This window comes from Humulus lupulus, chromosome 6, assembly GCF_963169125.1.
Source record: "Humulus lupulus chromosome 6, drHumLupu1.1, whole genome shotgun sequence".
Taxonomy (NCBI): Eukaryota; Viridiplantae; Streptophyta; class Magnoliopsida; order Rosales; family Cannabaceae; genus Humulus; species Humulus lupulus.
The window spans coordinates 164,354,002-164,369,629 of record NC_084798.1 but is presented as its reverse complement, the minus strand read 5'-3'; the positions used below and the strand labels follow the sequence as shown (position 1 = coordinate 164,369,629).

The window sequence follows — 15,628 nt, the reverse complement described above, 5'->3', positions numbered from 1 at the left end:
AAGGACGTAGAGGCCAACTATTCCAAGTTTAAGCACGTTGGGCCTTTTTATAGACCGCTCCCGACCTAGGCTATGAAATTGAGGGCCAAGGCACTGATTGCAATGACCCCTAAGGAGAAGAATGTCAAGACTCTCATTACTCCAGAGAACCTTAGGAAAGTAGGGTTGTTTCCTCCTACTATAGCCAATGTTCCAGATGACGATGGTCCCGAGCTCGTGACCGCCATAGACTCCCCGGGACCCATTCGGGTCGAGGAGGTACCCTCTTTCCCTATGCCAGCTGGATAGAATGGTGATGAGGTGGGTGCATCTGTCGCATACTCATCACTTTCTTCAGACGACTTTGATGAGACTACGTTCAAACCCGAATCTGATTCAGAAAGTTTGACACTTTATCACCTTTATTTTATGATTCATCTGTGTTTGATATCCTTCTAACATTTGATCTTCTTTGCCAAGCTCAGACATGCTTGGTTTTGTTCATACCCAGCAGAGGTCGATTCCCACCGAGGCCAGTCCTTCTATTCGAGTGGTAAAAAGGGCCAGGGTTGAGGCTGAGTCGGTCATGGAGGTTCCTCTTGAGGTGTCTCCTTCAAATCCTTTGGCATCTAGTCTGATTCTTTTGGCGTCTAGTCCTATCGCAGAGGTAGAGCCATCTCTGTCTACACAAGTTCTTTCCATTTCCATTGATGCGGGTGCTTCTTGTTCTACGCCTGCTCCCTTATCTGAGCCACACCAGTCTGCTATACGGAACTTAGGTGCCTTCATAGACTGAACGTCTCATCTAGAGCAGACAACAATGGATTTTAATGGGATTAAGAATGAGGACTTGAGCACCATTCTAACGAAGTCACTCATAGAAACTCAGAGTGTGAGTCCTTTATAGTTCTCTTCTTGTCTCTTGTGTGCTGACGTTTATCTAACACTTATATGTTTTTTGCAGGCACTGATGCTGGTCCATGACAGGTTTGTGGAGTATACCTCTATGCTCTCCAACCCTCGTTCTGAGCTCGAAGCTGTCCGCCAAGAGGTGCTGGACCTTAGGCACGTTCTCGGCTCTAGGGATGCTGACATTGCTTCGAAGGATGAAGAGATTAACACCCTCTGCAGTGCCGTGGAGCTCGAACAACAGGAAGTGACCGAGTTAACTCTTAAGATAATCCAGATGGAGGGGAAACTTGCCGATCAAATCCAACAGTATGAAGCTGAGAAAGAGAAGCTGATTGCAGACATGGACCAATTGTGGAAGGATGTTCTTGTCGAGAAGGAGCAAGAGGTCAAAGCTACCTGGGACAAGGCTCGAGAGAAGTATTTAGAGACAACTTTTTCTTACTTCTACTTGATCTAGAAGTCCAAGAAAGATTTGAACTTGGATTTCCTTCCCGAGAAGACACAGGCAAAGGAGCTTAGGAAGTGTCTGGCTCGTGAGGCTACCGAGGCTCAGGGTGGTCTTTTAGATGACACTCCTTGCCCTAGTTAGTCTTCTCTTGGTCTTTTATTCTATCTTTCCTTTCATGCCATTGGTGGGGCACCTTGTACTTGACAATTTTTACATATGACATTTTATGCCTTTATGCTTTTTTGTTATGAGTACTCAGTATATTGATTGAAAATTTTAATTTCCAATGCTTACTAAGTATATCAACTCACAACCCTCATTGGTTCAGGTATCAGTATACTCTGAACACATGTATTTCACGTGCCATACTAACCTTACTCTTTTATGTTTTTCATGCTAACAACCATGGTTATGTGAGTAGTATGATATTTCACCAAGTACCATGAACAAAACAGACCAGGTCGACCACCCCATGGGTGATAGGTCGACGACCAATGCCTTTTTTGCACTTTCGGAACATATGTTGAACAAATGTCCTAGAAAAAACTTGAGCTTGCTTAGTACTTAAGGTCACACCCTCATTGCTTGTGTATACCCCAATCAGTATGTACTATATGCCCCCCAAGTGATCATGGGTTTAAAAGCCTTGGTCACTTGCTACTTGACCATGCCTTGCTTCGAGCGTTAGACACATAGTACTATCCTTTTCACCCAATGATGCAAGCAGCAAATGCTTGTCCCTCATGGGTAGTCGGGTGATGGTTTCATACTCAGCAGTAATGATACCTATACTCAGATGTAGATTGTGTAGCAAGTGTCGATCACGATCTATGTCATCTCTCATGTACTCGTTATAATGATTGTAGACAGAAGTGTCTAAGTTGGACCAACCGGGTCTAGATGGGCTAATCGAGCCTGTAACGAGTCTTAGATCACATTATCGATCGGTCCCTCAAGGACCAGATTCGATTATGATCCGATGATGGTGACTAGTCTTCAGACCGGTCTCTTTTTCTTTTAATCGTATGGGTCAATAGGTTCCTCAAGAACTTGGATCGAAAATGATCAAATAATGGCGACTGGTCCTCGGACCAGTCTCTTTTGTTGATCGTATGGGTAGATAGGTTCCTCAAGAAGCAGGATCAAACGTGATCAATAAATTTAGCGGCAAGGTCCTAGGACCTGTCACTTGTTTAGATCGTATGGGTCGATAGGCTCCTCAAGAACCAAGATCAAGCATGATCCATAATTTGGCGACAAGGTCCTAGGGCTTGTCTCTCGTTTGAATCGTATGGGTGGATAGGCTCCACAAGAACCAAGATCGAACATGATCCATAATTTGGCGACAAGGTCCTAGGACCTGTCTCTTGTTTGGATCGTATGGGTCGATAGGCTCCTTAAGAACCAAAATCAAACTTGATCCATATTTTTGTGACAGGTCCTAGGACGTGTCTCTTGTTTGGATCGTATGGGTCGATAGGCTCCTTAAGAACCAAGATCGAACATGGTCCATATTTTGGCGACAAGGTCCTAGGACCTGTCTCTCGTTTGGATCATATGGGTTGATAAGCTCCTCAAGAACCAAGATCGAACATGATCCATATTTTGGCGACAAGGTCCTAGGACCTGTCTCTCGTTTGGATCGTATGGGTCGATAGGCTCCTCAAGAACCAAAATTGAACATGATCCATATTTTGGCGACAATGTCCTAGGACATGTCTCTCGTTTGGATCGTATGGGTCGATAAGCTCATCAAGAACCAAGATCGACCATGATCCATATTTTGGCGACAAGGTCCTAGGACCTGTCTCTCATTTGGATCGAATGGGTCGATAGGCTCCTCAAGAACCAAGATCGAACATGATCCGATGGGGTTGACAGGTCTATAGGAAAAGTCCCTCGTTGAAAGAAATTTAAAGAATTAAGTGATACTTAATAAATTAAATTCATTTATTCATTGAAGCACAATGGATGTTACATTGATTATTCAAAATAATACATTTGCCTTCTGCTCAGCTATGCTTCTTTCCACCAAAAATTCGATGGAAATGATATTCAGGGTGTCTGCATCTTTGGCACTGACAAGCTTGGCTAAGGCATCAGTATTGGCATTCTGCTCCTTCGAGACTTGTGTAATCGAGTATCTCTTGAACTGTGTCAACAAGTTCTTCACCTAGTTTAGGTACTGCACCATCCTAAGTCGCTTAGCTTGATAATCCCCCAGCACCTGGTACACCACTAGCTAGGAATCACTGAATATCTCCAGGGACTGTGCATGCACATCTTGAGACAAGCGTAATCCTACTAATAATGCCTCGTACTCAGACTCATTGTTTGAAGCATTGAATCCAAATCTTAGAGCGCAATGGATTCAATGATTTTCTGGAGTGATCAATGTGATTCCTATGCATGAGTTGTGTTCATTGGATGCTCCATCAACATATAGCTTCCATACAGGAGTATTTCCTTCCTTCTTGGTATCTCCATTTTCTGATTGATAGGAAGGGTCTTAAAGGTTGGTGCCTTCGACTATGAAGTCTGCCAATGCTTGTCCTTTTATCGCTGTCCTCGAATGATAAGTGATATCAAACCGTCCTAGTTCCACTGCCCACTTGAGTAATCGTCTCGAGGCCTCTGGTTTCTGAAGAAACTGTCTCAGTGGTTGATCGGTCAGGACTTGGATCGAGTGAGCTTGGAAATATGGACACAACTTTCGAGAGGTGATTACTAAATAGTAGGCAAGTTTTCCAAGAGGGGGATACCTAGACTCCACACTTACCAGCCTTTTACTGATATAGTATACAGGGTGTTGTACCCCGTTCTCTTCCTTTACCAAAGCACCACTGATTGCATGCTCGGTGATTGCCAAATAGATGAATAATACTTCACCATATATTGTCTTCGCTAGGATGGGAGGTTGGGCAAGGTGTTCCTTCAGGGCTTGGAAAGCTTCCTCACATTCCTCGGTCCATTGGATCTTCTTGCTGCCCCTTAGTAAGTTAAAGAAAGGGACACATTTGTCCATAGACTTTGATATGAACCTACTGAGGGCAGCTACTCTCCCGGTTAAGCTTTGTACTTCTTTGATTGTGGTAGGTGACTTCATATCGATCAATGCTTTGATCTTGTCGGGGTTATCCTCGATTCCATGTGAATTGACTATGTATCCGAGAAACTTACCAGAGCCAACTCCAAACAAGCACTTGATAGGGTTTAACTTCATGACATACTTTCTAAGTATTGCAAAGGATTCCTCGAAGTCTTGAACATTCCTTCCAGCTTCTTTGGAATTGACCAACATGCCATCGATGTATACCTCCATATTTTTGCCGATCAAGTCTCAAAACACGCCATTCACTAAATGTTGGTAGGTGGCTCCTGCATTCTTCAAGCCGAATGGCATCACCTTATAACAGTACAATCCCTTGTCTATTCGAAAACTAGTATGTTCCTCGTCGGGAGGGTACATACTTATTTGATTATACCAAGAATACGCATCCATGAATGAGAGTATTTCATGTCCTGCCGTTGCATCGACCGGTTGGTCTATTCTGGGTAGTGGGAAGCAGTCTTTAGGGCAGGCCTTGTTAAGATTTGTGAAGTCCACGCATGTTCTCCACTCCCCGTTTGGCTTTGGGACCAGCACGGGGTTTGATACCCAATCTGGATAGTAGGCCTCCCTTATAAAACCGTTTTCCTTGAGCCGCTCGACCTCCTCCTTCAGGGCTTGAGATCGGTCTTTGTCAAGCAGTCTCCTTTTTTGTTGCACTGGTGGGTAGTTCTTGTCTACATTGAGGACATGAATTATCACGAATGGAGAGATTCCAACCATGTCCTTATGTGACTAGGCAAAGATGTCCTGGTTTTTCTTCAAAAATTCCACCAACCGTGCCTTAATTTCAACTTTTATTTCCTTCCCGACTTTGATTACTCTAGTCGGGTCTTCCTCATCTAGTAGTACTTCGTCAAGATCTTCGACTAGTCTTACCCCCATGACGTCATCCCTAAAGCGAGGATCGATGTCGTTTCCCTCGCTTTGGGAAACTTGCTATAATAACAAATCTTTGTTAAAAGGAGCCACCGACTCTAGTAGAGTGTTTCTTTTAACGTCAACTTCCATGTTAACAACCTCATCGATTCCTTCATTCTCTTCACAGCAGGTTACTATCATGTTGTTTATGCATGGTCCTTTCTTTGCCTTGACCACTGACGCATTATAGCATTCTCGTGCCTCCCTTTGGTTACCCTGTACGCATCCTTGCCCTGCACTTGTGGGGAACTTCAAAGATAGATGCCTGATAGATACTGCTTCATGTAACGCCATCAGGAGGGGTCTCCCGAGCACTACATTGTAAGCCAATGAGAAATCTACCACCAGGAACTGTGTCATCACAGTCTCGTGTCTGGGGGCATCCCCCACCGTGACCGGTAGTCTGATAGTTCCTGCTGGTACTAGGCATTCTCCCGTGAACCCATTTATCACTTGGGAACACGGTGTTAGGTCCTTGACCGTGAGCTTCATCTTCTTGAGGGATGATTTATAGATAATATCTACTGAGCTTCTTGTATCCACCAAGCATCTCTTCACTCGGGCATTGGCGATTTGAATGGTATGGACCAGAGGGTCATTGTGGGGGTACCTCACGTGCCTGGCGTCATCTTCTGTAAAAGTGAGAGTTTCACTTTCATACTTTGGATTTTTTGGAGATCGCTCCTTGACTGCCATACACTGGGAAGACTCCCCTACCTCATGTCTGAGGGTCCTTGAATATCGCTCATCAGCATTGTTACTATTGCCTGCTATGTGGGGCCTCCACATATGGTATCCAATGTGAAGTCTACAGCTGCCGACTCCAGTGGTGGACTCCTTTGCCTTCAGAATTCAGGATTCCTACTTGGGGTTTCGGTATTTCCTCGGTACCTAGAGAGATTTCCTGATCGAAGAAGAAACTCTATCTCATCCTTCAATTGTTTGCACTCATTTGTGTTGTGCCCATAATCATTATGGAAACGAAAAAACTTATTCTTGTCCTTCTTTCCTTCTGAACACAAGGGTGGTGGCTTTTGGTATGGTACCTCCTGGTATGTTGCCAAGTAATCTCAGCCCTTGATGTGTTCAGGATGGTATAATTGGTGAACCTGGGCTGGTAGGGTTGATGCTTAGCTAGTTTGTTGGCGGGTCCTGACTTAGCTTTCTTTTCTCCACCCTGCTCGGACCCTGAGGTATTCCTCTTCTTACCATTGCCCCCATTTCCACCCCGAGGGTTTGCGCCGCTCTTATCTGCCTTGACAGTGGTCAGATGGTTTATGCCTTTTTCTTCCTTCATGATAGCATCATCTAGCTTCATGTATTTTTCGGCTCGGTCCAGGAACTCTTGCAAGGTGTTGATAGGGTTCCTGTGTATACTATCCCACAAGGGACTATGATAAATTATTCTTGCCGAGATGGCAATGAACTTCCCTTCATCTCCCTTCTCTTCCCTTCATCTGATGACCTATGAAATTGGCCAACGGTTGTATGTACAGTATACGACACCATTTGAACGAAATCAATAGAATAAAAGACAGAGTACGATTATCTTAAATAAACACAAATAAATTTTATAGTGGTTCAGCCTTGTTCTGATGAACAATAATATCCTAATCCACTTAGCTTTTAGTATTGAATTACTCGACAATTACAAGTACGAATTGATGAGTTCACTCGTCAGAAAGATTTTTCTCCCAAACTTCCAGAAAAAGAGATCCCTTGAAATGAAGCCTTGGGTCCTTTATTTATAGTACCCAGGGGCTGTTACATGACCAATAATACTGGGATCGTAGTTTGGTACACGATTATCAGGTAGTGGAGATACGTGTCCACCTCCCCATGATTATGAGATCGTGGGTCTTCTCGTTGTTTCTCTAGATCATGGTGGATAATGCATGATAGAAACCTCTGGGAAGATGTTAAGTTTCTGTTGGTATATGAGACTTAGGTGCTAGGACTGACGACTCGAGCTTGGGTGCTAGGCCTGTGACCTTCTGGGTGCTGGACCTGTTGATCTCAGCTTGAACGAGAGTGAGTATTTCTCAGTGAAGTGTACTTGGGGGTTTAGGCGAACCACCCAGGTGGTTCTTGAGCATGTCAGGCCGACCACCCCTAAGGGTCCTTGGGCATACTGGGGCCGACCACCCCTGGGGTAGGGGTCAGGCCAACCACTCCTAGGGGCTCTTGGATGCACTAGGGCCGACCACCCCTAGGGCTGTTGGGCCTGCCTAGGCCGACCACCCCTAGGGGTTTTAGGATTGCTCGAATTCCCTATAGGTCCTGGACCTATCTTTTTTGCCCGTCGGTCTTTTCTTAATACTTTTTCGTTTTTCCCTGATTTGTGATGTCACGTGTCACATTCTTATTCGCCACACCATCCTCGTATTTTTGAGGGATAACACTTGGTATCAAAGTGAAGAAACATAGTGGGGGTTTTGCGTTAGGGAAAGCCCACTATGTTGAGAAAGTATTGAACAAATTTAACCATCTCAAGGTTAAAGATGCCAATATTCCATTCGATCATAGTGTAAAAGTAGAGAAGAATAAATGAAGAGTGGTGGCTCAATTGGAGTACGCTAGTGCTATAGGGAGTCTTATGTACGCTGCCCAATGTACTAGACCTGATATAGCATTTGCGGTAAGTAAACTTAGTAGGTTTACAAGTAATCCAAGTGTGGATCACTAGAAGGTAATTGGAAGAGTCCTAGGTTATCTCAAGAAAACCAAAGGACTAAGCCTTCACTACTCCAAATTTCCTTCAATCTTATAACGATATACAGATGCAAGCTAGATATCCAATCTTGGGGACAAATTGTCCACAACTGGTTGGGTATTTACACTTGGTGGGGGTGTAATTTCTCGGGGTTCCAAGAAACAAACCTGTATATCTCATTCCACTATGGAACCAGAGTTTATAGCTCTAGCTGCTATCGGCAAAGAGGCCAAATGGTTAAGGGATCTATTGATAGAGATACCCCTAATCAAAGAGAATGTATCCACTATATCGATACATTGTGATAGCCAAGCAACATTGGTAGAGCATACAATGGAGTGTATAATGGGAAGTCTAGACATATTATTCTAAGACATGGATATGTAAGAGAATTGATTCAAAGAGGAGTCATCTCAATATCCTATGTGAGAACAAGTAAAAACCTGGAGGATCCTTTCACTAAGCCACAAATGAGAGATTTAGTGGCTACATCATCTCGAGGGATGAGACTTAAACTCCCTAAAGAGATTCACGATTGATGGTAACCTATCTTAACACTAGCTATTTTCCTAGTGTTAGGTTCAATAGGTAACAACAAGTTAATCAAGTGAATATTAGTTGTACTCAAAACAAGTCCCATATGAGATGTTGAGTACTTGTGAGTTACCATATTGAGGGTTAAAACCAAGAGGTTTTTTATTAGATTTCAGTCATATGAAGACAAGTATTTTTGGTAACAAAATACTGTAAGAGTTCTACCTATATGGACCTAGGGGTGGTGCCGCCTTTCATGAGAATTGGGAGTATTCTCAAGAACGTCCATGAATGGAATGTGCACATGGCCATTAATGGTGCAAAGTGAGACATAGAGGTCTCAAGTGAACATGGAAAATGAGTGTGTGTCATCACCGATTTGTTATCATGGAAAGATGGTTCAATGCCTAGTGCAACAAATTTTCAACAAATTTTGTGATAATTACACTATAGTAAAGTTCAAGTTGAAAAACACTTTACTTTATGCACCAATGCAATGACTCCTATAAGAGAGAGTTATTATTTAATCAAGTGGGGGATATTTTATATTTTAAAAATATAATGTTGATTGATTAAATAAGTGTTACAATAGATAACTATTTAATCTAGTGGGGGAATGTTATATTATTTTATAATATAATGTTTTAGATTAAATAAATGTGACAAAGAGTGTCACATATTGTAACATATAATAGAGAGTTGCAATATTTAGATATGTGTGAATATTCAAATATGTAACATATTTGGTGTTACAATTTTAGTCACAAATTTGTAACTTCCAAATATTGCCCATTATTGTGTAGCTTTGATGTTACACAATATTTAGATGAATTTCTTAAAGCCATATGTGAAATGGCTGTTAGAGATATGATTTAAACCCCAATAATGTGTTTTGGGGGTTACAAAATCAATTGGGAGTGGATTGGAACCGTTTGGAAAAACAACACATTTTTGTGTGCTGATATTGGTCAGTGGCCGTGGCCAGAAGATGTTGGTGGCCGCGGCCTGGGGAACAGAGACCAATGGCCACGACCACTGATACTCCTGGCCATGGCCATAGGTGCTTGACTGACCAATTTTTTTTCTTCAGTTTTTTCCAACCTTTTTGAACGGTTCCAAAAACCCAAATAACTCCCAAATCTCAATTTTAATTCCATAAACATCCAATTAATCATTGGTAGCAGCCATGGGGGTTGGTGGAATTTGAAATTCAAAGGGTGTCTCTAAACTCTATAAATAGGAGCCTATTGCTCACTTGTAAGATACAACTTTTCTATCCATTAGAGCACTTGGCTAGAAAACACCTAGAGGCTTGATTATTCTAGAAAGCAATTTTCAAAATCTGTGAGAGATCCCTTAGTGCTTGAGTTAGGGGGAAATCACTACAAGAAAAAACAGTATTCATAACACTTAAAAACTGCTAATCGGGAGTATTGATAATGCTTCTGAAAACGCAAACATAGCCCCTATTATTAAAAGTCTTGTCTTTTCTATAACAGTATTCAAATGTTATGTTCGATGTTATCTTTAAACTATTCAATAACACATTTTTAGTTGCGATAATATTCAAATAATAACATTTAGTTAGAGTATTTGGTTATAAATTTGAAGTTTAATCTTATACTTTATGCATAACACTTTCCTACTGTTATGAAAATTGTTATATTTGATTATTTTATAACGTTTTTAGTTCATTCTATTATATAAATCACAACTTTTTGTCTCAATTATAATATATTATACAAAATAACCATAATTATTGTAAATTCTCCTAGTAATAACATTTTGTTATTTTGTAGTATGCATTTTTAATTGTTGTAAAAAGTTTTTATTATTATATTTTGATTAAAAAAATCACAATTGATCACAAGTGTAATATTAAATAGATCAAAAAATCTAAAATATTAAATATATATGATAAACCATGAGTATTTTTACATTTGAAGACGAACTACTTCAAACCATGACACTGTCCACTTCAAATGTTCTTAGTTCTAACTTGAGTTTGAAAGCATACATAATAAAATTCTATAGTCTTGCACATCTTTTGCTTCAAAAGTAAAAAAACAGAAACATAACAAGATACACAAAAAGTAAACCATGAAGCTTGCTCCACCCTCCAATTCATCATCCATTCCATTGTGCACTTGTCTTTGTTGTGAGGTTGATTTGCTTAGCTACACAAGAGTTTAAATGATTAATGCTTAAACTTAGAGTTAATAGTAAACTAAAAGAGTACAAAAAGAAAGAAAGTTAATAACCTCATTACGACTTTATAAGCTGGCCATGCAATTACACTAATTATACTAACTAAGCTGGCCATGCAATTACACTAACGACAACACATAGGCATGAAAGATTGAAGATTTATGCTTGGTAAAATACTCATTAGAAAAGTTAGCTCAAACACTTTATGATTATGAAATGAAAATGCAAATGATACACCAACCAAACATATAAATATATATATACAATACAACAACTAATTTATAAAGAAAACCCAATAGTATAGACACATGAACTCGAATTAGATCAAATATAAAGTTCCAAATAACAAGAGTAATGAATTTGCCATTTTTATTGTAGATTACACTACTGGACAATTAAACATGTCTAAGATCAAGATGCTCATCCAAATAATCATAGATTCTTTACACATGGCTAACAAACTAGAAGGCATCATGTACTAAGATCAAAAATTGAGAACATGGAAGGATTCTAAGGCCTCAGACACATAATTCTTTTAAACCCATTTCAGCAAAGAAAGCATCTAAAAAAATGGTACAAAAGAGGAGATATGTTGTTCCCATTTCATTGCTTAAACAACCTTCATTTAAAGAATTGTTAACCATCCAATGGGTGGCCTAACAATCCCTTTTAGAGAAGACTTCTTTGTTGATCTTGCTTCACTCTTGAATGAATTGTGATCTACAAATCCATTACAATCTAGAAAATAGACAGTTTTGACCCTCTTTTTCTTCTTCTTCTTTTGAGAGAAGAAGAAAATGGTATAGAAAATGATCTAGCCACTAATTTTGAGAGTTGTGTGTTCATGTTCTCTTCCATTACTTTCTGAAGTTTACTACACTTTACTTAAAGTGATATATTCCAAAAAATTCTAGTACTGTTTCATTCACTTATGGTATATTTTGATGAAGTAATTTCCTTTTAATGAATAATGACCTAATTACTTGAGTTGAGATTATTAAGCTTCTTGAACTTTGATTTAAGATGTGAGGTTTGCTAGAAAACATTTAGGCAAGGGTTACTTTAGTTTTGATAAGAAAATGTGTGTCCCTATGGATATGGGACATGCCTAACACATCTAATTGCAATTGTATCATGTGATTGCACAAGGACTATGCCTCACTAGACCCCATCTAGCAAATTTACTCTATATAGTCTAGACCATTCATTTCAATACAAAAGATATATCTGTTTTACATATCTTTTCAAGGTTCTTGAATATAAATACACATAAACTTGAGATCACTACCATCCCAAGTCCTCGAATTCCCATGTTTCAAACATTCTTTCTTTGCTTGACTTAAGCAGTTGCTGAAATAAAGTTACAAATCTCATCTTTTGGCTCTTTCTAAAAAAACAAACTCTGCTGCCTTAGCAAAATACTTGGCAGTACTATAGTCACATTTCATAATCTAATTGTTATATACATGAAAAAAAGTTACTTTAGTTTCACATGTACAACCACTTTGTAGAGAAGAATTCATATAGGAAAACCTCACTTATTAGTTTTATTTGTGTAGAAAGAGGCTGTGACTTTTGTGGCAAGTCAAATGACATTGGTATTGAAAAATATATCTCTACATTTTGTTGACAAAAAATAGCTTGTAAATGATGAAAAAAGCCTTCAATAAGCAGAATTCTAGCAGATAATGAGATAAGTAAGCAACCCTTGGTATAGCAGATAATGACATGTACTATTATGCATCAATAAGATTGGAAGAGAAGATAATGATTTTAAATGGTTATGGCTGCTCTAATTTTGATATGAAAACGTGTCCCTTCAGATATTAGACATGCCTAAGACATCTTATTACAAATTTTAAATTTTATGTTCTGAGGTTGTTTGGTGGGGTTGGGGTTGGGGACCAAGAAAAATGAACTGATATTTTATTTTAGGCCAAGCAAACACAATTCAATTATAAAATAGTTATACTAGATAAGTCTATATAAAATCAAACACCATTTCCCATAGACTAGCAACTAACCATCTGCCAATATCAATTCAACTAATTAAAAAACGCATGCATGTTTTCTTCCTTATCTCGCCACAACACACAAATTTCTCAGATGCTACTTCACTAAGACACACAAGTTATCAATCTTCCGTTACCACCACAACACACAACAATGATCTCAGAACCTACTTCACTATGGATGAATATTTAAGATATTCAAACTCCTCTAACATTTGCATAATATTAAAACCAAGGTATAACTCTTGCAAAATGCAAACAAAAGTAAGAGTCTCTCATGAAAGATTGCTTGCACACCAAGTATCTTGCCTCTTCTCTTGGTGGCAGCCTACCAGAAAAGTTTTAACTATATTACAAAGAGAACAAAAATATAGAGATAGAGACATATATAAGCAATATGACAGCACCAAACAACAATCTCATTATTTATGATCAAAACCCATACAATCAATGTTATATATTTTCACATGAATAAAAGCCTGATAAAATCTGTAAAATCTCATTGCACTGCTTGCAAAATACTTACCACATCTTTTGATGATGGTGCATCATCTGAAGTTCTGTGTCTGGAATGGTCTCCATGCAAACCATGCCCAGGGCTATTCCTTCTCGCAAAAGCCTCAACTGCACCAGAGAATCTTTCTCGAATCTCTTGTCCCACTAATGGAACATTCCAACATAAAACAATGAGCAATTAGTTTAACTTCAACATTAAATAAGGAGAAGGCTAAAAAATTCCCTGACCACATAATAGAGTTTCTAAACATGCGCAAACAATGTCCACTAGGGCAGCGAGGGTGGATGTTTCCAAGAAAAAAAAAGAACAAACCTGAAGGTCTCTCTATTTTCTCTGCAGATGGCCCAGGATTTAGAACTAGTTTCCCACTTGGTTGCTACAAAAGGGGAAAAAAATAGAATAAACATGGATAAGAGAGTATACAGAATAAACAAAGAACCTGTCAAAGTAGTAGGCATATCAGTATCTCCCATGCCTTTACTTTAAAAAATAACAGTACATGGTATCAATGGAAGTGAGCTGAAAAATCCACCACCAACCATCTGGAATGAGATAATAATACCATATTCTTATATGAGATTTATAAATGCTAACCTTACCCTACACTACTTGCAAGAGCTTAAGATCATACCCCTATGGGAGTAAGCATCTGCTTTTCACTGATCTTGTCGTATTTTGTTTTTTCGTACCTGCTTTTAATCCCTGCCAGGGAAGACTAGCAAAGAAAATAAAATAAGTAAAAAATATGGTGAAACAGAGCAATGAAACAAAGGAAAATGGATTTCAGCATATCACATAAGTATCCAACCTTCCCCTCAAAAAATACATAAGCACATAACCAAGAGACTCCAAATCATCTCTTCTGCTTTGCTCTGCATAAAGATTACATTCACAATTAGATAAAGCCCAAAAGTCTCAAGCATTATAGGGGGAAACAAATAAAATATTCTCTAATTATGAATTATAAATGTCTCACCAACTCCAAGGAGAGTGTTAACACTTGCATAACAAGCTGTTCCTGTGAGATTCTTGTTTTCCCTGAAGCAATAAATTAACATAATGAGCAGAAATTTGAAGGTTGAAGCGAATTTGGATCCAAGAACACAAAATTGATAATGAGAAACACATAAGTATCACCCTAATGTTTGCCCAAACCAATCTAAAAACTTGTTATTTAATATTAACATTTATAAGTTAAAACTCAGCACAGTGATAATCATTACACATGATATAAACACCTTCCACTTTACTTAAGACCATAATATTTCTCAAATATCTGTTACATGTATGGAATGTGCTTGTGCGTCTGAAGATCCCTATACTTTTTCGCAAGATCATAGTCTATGATATATACCTGCAATAAAGATTAAAAATAAAATTAAAAAACAGAGTGTTAGGCTGTCCCAACATCAAACTGTGAATTAATTATTCTAGCTTTGATAGATAGCATAACCAAGATCAGGTGAACTTAACAAAAGTGACTCATAAAAGGATAAAGCCGTCCTTACTCCAATTCATAAAGGTTCATAAGTTTAGGAAGTTTAGTGTCCAATATCACAATCAATGCAAATATGAATTCAAATTTAAGGTGCTGTAACACAATAGCCAAGGTTCCAACTATCCTAGTTTATCTTTATATGAAATTATGTTCTTAGAAACTACAACTCACAAAAGTTAAATAACAGCTAAAGTTTAAAACACAAAGGCCAGAAGTTGGGAAAGTAGCTAGCAAACTGAAAAAAATAATAGTAAAGACCAACAACAACACAACAAATGTATCAAAAGTAGTTTCCAGATGTATCAAAAGTCCAAATGGAATGTTGAAAGCACGAGGTCTATTGATTTTGCCAAAAAAAAAAAAAAACAGATCTACTAGAACTCATAAACCAACCCAGAAAGTTATTAAAGTCTAAACCATTCTGTTCAATTTAATTTTTTAGTGTACAAAACAGTTGGAGAAAAATCGCACACCAGTACAAATATTAACAAGAATAAACCTAAACTAAAGGGGAAAGGGCTTACCTTCATCAACTGCAGCAAAAGAAATTATTAAAAACAAAAGCAATAGCACAAACCAAAGAAATAATATTTAAGCAAAACCAACAAATTAAAGCCCACTTAAAGGATCTTGACACAACCATAATGTGAAAATATAAGGTTTATTTATAAAAGTTCTAGCAACAAAAAACAAACATATTATAAAGCTGAAAATATAAATAACCAGTAAGCAAGAAAACATAAAATTATGTCAAATAATAATACATAACCAGTCATG

General features: G+C 38.6%; 1 long non-coding RNA gene across 1 annotated transcript; it reads right to left on the bottom strand.

Annotated features, from left to right (window-relative positions):
* Window positions 1-14,006: 14,006 nt before the first annotated feature.
* Window positions 14,007-15,463, bottom strand: LOC133784284 (uncharacterized). The gene is made up of 4 exons (XR_009871248.1): window positions 14,637-15,463; window positions 14,330-14,391; window positions 14,162-14,225; window positions 14,007-14,068 (listed from the first exon to the last, which is right to left on the bottom strand). It is a non-coding gene; the product is annotated as an uncharacterized LOC133784284 (long non-coding RNA).
* Between the last annotated feature and the right edge of the window lie 165 nt (window positions 15,464-15,628).